Source organism: Cherax quadricarinatus, chromosome 97 (assembly GCF_038502225.1).
Source record: "Cherax quadricarinatus isolate ZL_2023a chromosome 97, ASM3850222v1, whole genome shotgun sequence".
Taxonomy (NCBI): domain Eukaryota; kingdom Metazoa; phylum Arthropoda; class Malacostraca; order Decapoda; family Parastacidae; genus Cherax; species Cherax quadricarinatus.
In genome coordinates, this window is record NC_091388.1 from 5,410,222 (window position 1) to 5,416,652 (window position 6,431).

Sequence of the window (6,431 nt, forward strand, 5' to 3'; positions counted from 1 at the left end):
GATCTACTATATATTGTTTTAAATAACTCACCTAAATGTGGTTGTAGGGGTCGAATCATAGCTCCTGGCCCCGCCTCTTCACTGGTCACTCACTCCCTGCTCCATGAGCTTTGTCATACCTTTTCTTAAAACTATGTATGGATCCTGCCTCCACTACATCACTCTCCAGATTATTCCACTTCCTGACAACTCTGTGACTGAAGAAATACTTCCTAACATCCCTGTGACTCATCCGAGTTTTCAGCTTCCAGTTGAGGGATGACCATTGTGTCTGAAACAGAGTACATGGGTATACATTATCATGGGGGAGTGCTCAATCTGTAGGGATTATACAGTGCCTGTGAGGGGATGTGGAAGGTATTCAGCCTCAATTCAGGGAACTGGAGGACAGATGCAATTCCCTAGATCAAAAGCCCCTAATCAGTGTCAAAATTATTATTATTATTATTATTATAAGCAAGAGGGAAGCGCTAAACCCGGAGGATTATACAGCGCCCGGGGGGGGGGGGATGTGGAAGGCATTCAGGCTTAATTCGGGGAACTGGAGCACAGATCCAATTCCCTAAATCAAGAGCCCCTCACCATCATCAAGGAACCTTCCTTGAGGGGCTCAGTGTCAAAAAAAACCTCCCTTAAGGGGTAACAGTCATAAACCAGGGTACAGGTGGGGTTCAAACCCATGGCAAGTGGTAAAACTGCAGGACAGTGCATTAACAACTGTACCAGCTGGCTACAATATTCATCCAACTAGGTGTACTTATACCCCATAGAAAGGTTAGCATGGGTCACTACTCACCAAGGGTTCAATCCCCTGCCAGTCCCTTGGTGTGTTTCCAATATTTTTATCACATTTTTGAGACAGACATTGAAATTCCAACAACTCAAAATTTTGATTTCTGTGCATAGTATACAATGTAGTTCCCGTATAATATAATAAAAAAAGAATCCCACGCAATATTAAGTACAAATAACATCGCTTACATGAACAGTTCTGGCAGACTAGGCCTGAGGCTTATAGTAGACCTGCCTAGCATGGGCCATTATTGTTATTGTAAAGGGGGAATCGTTAAACCCGTTGGATTATACAGTGCCTGTGGGGGGAATGGGTGGTATCCAGGCTTAATTCAGGGAACTGGAGCACAGATCCAATTCCTTAGATCAGGAGCCCCTCCCTAGCATCAAGGAACCTCCCTTGAGGGACTAGGCTGGGCCAGTAGGCCTCCTACAGTGTTCCTCCATCCTTATTTTGTATGTAAACTTTGTCATGGTGGGCAAAGGGGGGGGGGGGGAGGGGGCAATACTGGATGTACTTTTTGTACACCGAGGTAATTTGGGTTTCTTTCAATTTTATTAATAGGTTTTGACTGTCAATCTCTCATGGATTCTTTGGTTCATCCAACTTTAGTTTATTATCTTGTTTCTCTGGACAGTCTACCAGAATACATTCCCACTTATAATAAAAATATTTATTTCTACAAGTATAAAATGCTAAATGCTGGCAACAAGAGGTTAGTAACACCTTTTACTATATAAATTAATAAATTTAAAAAGAATAACTTCTTTGTAGGTCACTCTGTCTCAGTAGGAGATGCCGTATCGTAAAAAAACGAAGTGCTAAACTCATAAGGGTTGTACAACGCTGTGCTAAAGGAGGACAGAAGCATCAAGACCTTTACGTTTTTATATCTGCCAACGCTTATACGCTGGACTGAAGTTTTACAATTCACTTGCCGCTAGTTCAATCCCCGCCTGTACCTTGGTCAGTTGAAGATGTCTGGACATCATGCTGCAGGTGTGATTGGTTTACTTGGAGTTTACCTGGAGGGGGTTTCGGGGGATCAACACCCCTGTGGCTCAGTCTGAGACCAGGCCTCATGGTGGATCAGGGTCTGATCAACCAGGCTGTTACTGCTGGCTGCATGCAAGGTGACATATGAACCACAGCCCGGTTGGTCAGGTACTGACTTTAGGTGCCTGTCCCAACATCATGCTGCAGGTGTGACTGGTTGATCCAACATCATGCTGCAGGTGTGACTGGTTGATCCAACATCATGCTGCAGGTGTGACTGGTTGATCCAACATCATGCTGCAGGTGTGACTGGTTGATCCAACATCATGCTGCAGGTGTGACTGGTTGATCCAACACCATGCTGCAGGTGTGACTGGTTGATCTAACACCATGCTGCAGGTGTGACTGGTTGATCCAACACCATGCTGCAGGTGTGACTGGTTGATCCAACACCATGCTGCAGGTGTGACTGGTTGATCCAACATCATGCTGCAGGTGTGACTGGTTGATCCAACACCATGCTGCAGGTGTGACTGGTTGATCCATCATCATGCTGCAGAACATAGATAAAACATAGAATGAATCCATCATTTTCTACATGATATTCCAGACATTCTTAATAAGACTGAAGTCTAGACTTTACCCTGGTTATTATTATTACAATAATATGCCATTATTATTACAATAATATGCCATTACTATTACAATTAAAATGCTATCCTGATCAAAAGTAAGCGGTAAACCCATAAGGGTCACCGGGGTGCTCTAACTCATCATAATAAACTAACGTTCTTCATAAGAATATAAGGTAAGCTCTTCAAGTGTAATACTTATGTAGAAGCACTAAACCCACATGGGCTTGTGTGGGAGGCAATCGGGTTCAACTCATGAGAGCAGCAGCTTCGATTCCCAGGATCAAGAACCTTTCACTGGCATTAAGTCCACCTGTACATCGTTGAAACAATTGTAATGAGTTAACCTATACACCTCAAGGGAAAATAAAACATCGATCAATAAAACAGATGATTTATTCAATAATAAACATGAGACACAATTCGTTAAATTGTAAAATGTTATATGGGTTCAAACGTGACATCAATTTTTTTTACACAAAATTTCTTAAAAAATGTTTAGAAATTTATATTTTGCCACGTCTGCATCGAGGCTAAAGCATATTATAACTACTCTTACCCACTAAAGTTGGAAGATAATCTGATCACTGTATCGAAAAATAGTTTGGACCCTTGGCATGCAAATTGGAAAACGTAGATTAGTTTCAATTGGTCACTTCATAACCTGTCATCTATAGTTTATTAGTCAAACGGATGCAGATGCAACTATGGGTGGTCCTCCACTTGCTGTGGGTTACATTCCAACAAACCTATTGTAAGTTGAAAATATGGCAAGTTAAAAATATAAGAAGTCAAAAACTTGACAAGTTTAAAATATGACACGTCGAAAATGTGGCAAGTTGAAAATATCATAAGTAAAAAATATCGTATGTTGAATACGATATGCTAAATAAATAATCTGAACCATCATTAAGTTAAAATGTTGTAAACTGAACCATCGTAAAGTTGAAATACAGTGGACCCTCGGCTAACAAACGCATCGCATAATATTAAATCCGCCTAACGAAGTGTTTGAGCGTAAAAATTTTGGCCTGCCTAACGATAAAAAACTCGCCCAATGTGATTCGTCCCGAACCTGTTCGTCCAGCCTAAGCGCCTCTCAGCTGCCCTGCCGTCATTGTTTACAAGCCAGGGTGGCCAGTTTCATGCATACATTCGATAAATTTTGTATTATTCCATTGTTTATAGTGCTTTTAACTGCTAAATAAGCCATCATGGGCCCAAAAAAAGCCTTCTAGTGTCAACCCTGTGGTAAAAAGGGTGAGAAATACTATCATACCACCGTCAGCTGTTGCTGCACCACAGTCAGCTGTACTACTCGAAGATGTGGAGAGACTGTTGTTGGTGTGGTTTAACGAGAGACAATTAACCAAGGAGGGTTAGCCACCAAGGATAACCCAAGACAGTCAGTGCGTCATCGAGGACTGTCTAACTTATTTCCATTGCGGTCAGAATTTTAACGACAATTTTTTATGGACCGATTACGTTCATTTTTGGTGTACTATTAGAAGGTTATATCGAGTATGCTGTGCTGAAGTTTCAATCATATCGGCCAAAAAGGAAATGAAATATGCAAAATTTACGAAAAATTGCATTTGGCAGGGCACAATTTCTCAGTGGTACTTGGACAAGTGGTTTTGACACTTGCTGCTGCTAGAACAACTCTAATTCCATCACTTATCGATGTGAATTCTAAAATAAACCTTATCTTCTTGCTAAAAAAAAATAAAGTTTCATAACTTTTTTGATATATTGGAAGATGTCGGCCTTGTTGTCCACATAAATCTAAAAATATTTTGGATAGTTCGGAAACAGAATCGCTACCCCGTAAAACAATCATTCTCCCATGTTTGTTGTGAGAAATAAAGTCAATTCAATCATAAATAAAGGTGCTGTTCCAATAAATAGGTAAATAAGTTACTTTCGAGATATAGGCCGCAGCGCGCGGCACCCCCGCTGCCCGGGAACAATTTTTCCCCCCGAAAAATTCGCTTTATTTTACACTTTTTCCGCGGCCTACGAGTGTTTATTACAGTTAACCATTGTAAATCCGTTTTCTCTCATCACTGATGAGAGAGGTCGGACCCTCTCTTCACCTTCAGGGGAAATATCGATAGAAATTTATTCCTTGGGGCGTCATATGCTATATATTTTTTTTTGAGGTGTACTTTTTATGTTTATATGCTATTATTATATTGCATTATATCATAATAGATCAATTATGATAGATAAATAAGCCTTATAATTGATATTAGCGTGGGTATGGAATATTTTGTTGGCTGGAGGTGTCGGCCATTTTGTGCACTATTCCCAGGGGATCCCGATTGGTACCGCAACCATAGTAGCTCCGCCCACTCGGGAATGATCTCGGATGGTGAATTTGTATTATATTTTACACAAAGATATACGAAAACGATAAAAATAACACGGGGAAAAACGTAACAAAAACGTCAACAAAGCTGAGTCAGCGCTTCTTACGCAATATGTTGCGTCAGCGCTGTCACCATGCCTGTTATAAATGGCTGTAATTCCTTTTAGAAACATCGTACAAGGATAATAATTATACCAGCATGTAGCCAGAAAGTTCAGCTATTTTTTGGTAACAATAACTCAGTTTTCATATATTTTCGAATTTTTTTTTGCTCCGCGCGCGGGAACCCTCAATCTCCCCTCTCGTCCCCCAGGATGCGACCCACACCAGTTGACTAACACCCAGGTGAACAGGAAAAAATGCCTGGAACTAGCACTCACATTGGTGAATTTAAGGCCAGCAAAGGTTGGTTTGATTTAAGAATCGTAGTGGCATACACAGTGTGATAAGGCATGGCAAAGCTGAAAAATTCCAACCCCAACAAGTGTTCAGTTGTGAGGAAACAGACCTGTTCTGGAAGAAAATGCCAAACAGGACCTACATTACTCAGGAGGAAGAGGCACTCCCAGGACACAAGCCTATGAAAGACAGGCTAACTTTCATGTTTTGTTGTAATGCTAGTGGGCATTGCTAGTGGAAGCCTTTACTCATGTATCACTCTGAAAATCCCAGAGTGTTCAAGAAAAACAGTGTCTCATCACTCATCAATACTCTTCAATAAAGGTAAGTGTCATTTTAACATTTATTTATATAGTTATTGTGCATTCTCATTGTTTTCTTTGTAGGGAAATGTATATTTCATGAAAAAAAAAAAAAATTTAATACTTTTGGCTGTCTGGAACGGATTAATTGGATTTCCATTATTTCTTATGGGGAAAATTAATTCGCCTAACGATAATTTCATCTAACGATGAGCTCTCAGGAACGGATTAATATCGTTAGCCGAGGGTCCACTGTATAGTAAAGTCAAACCATCATACAGTAGAAATATCCCAAGTCAAACCATCCTAAGTCAAAATATAAGTCGAAAAAATATTGAAAAGTTAAAATATCACAAGTCAAACCATCGTAAGTTGAGGAGTACCTGTAATGCGACATTTCACTGTGGCGATGTTTCACTCTCCATAAACCTTGTTGGCTCGACACAGCTCCTGAAGAGCAAAACGTTGCCACAATAAAATGAGTTGCACCTGTGTCCATTTACCTGCCACTTTGCTGGTAATTCTACCATTATTATCTATCATTTGACTATAATTCATACGACAATTTGAGGAATAATACTCGTGTGCAACACCTCGGTATCTTTTAACCCAAAAAGCTGCTGGTCGGTGCAACATCTTCAAATAAACAAACCCAGGTATTGCACACGTTTAAAGTCTTGTTTTACAAGTAAAGTACACCCTCAAATTTCAACCCTTTTCTGTATGTAAAACTATAGATATTCTTTATAAAATGCATTTTTTGTTAATATTTCCCATAAGACATAATGTAAATCCAATTAATCCATTCCAGACACCCAAAAATATTAACAAACACCACATTTTATAGAGAATAACTATAGTTTTATATACAGAAAAGGGATGACGAAATTCGAGGGTCAACTGTATTATAAAAAATACTGCGTTGATGGTATGGTCTT

The 6,431-nt window shown here is 39.9% G+C and overlaps 1 long non-coding RNA gene across 1 annotated transcript in view; it reads right to left on the reverse strand.

The window, feature by feature from the left end:
* Nucleotides 1-128: 128 nt before the first annotated feature.
* Nucleotides 129-6,431, reverse strand: part of LOC138855507 (uncharacterized) — a 15,124-nt gene continuing 8,821 nt past the window's right edge. Inside the window, exons 2-4 of the long non-coding RNA XR_011394753.1 lie at nt 2,578-2,734; nt 1,819-2,342; nt 129-271 (exon numbers count right to left, since the gene is read on the reverse strand). This is a non-coding gene — a long non-coding RNA (uncharacterized lncRNA). The remainder of the gene's footprint in view (nt 272-1,818; nt 2,343-2,577; nt 2,735-6,431) is intronic.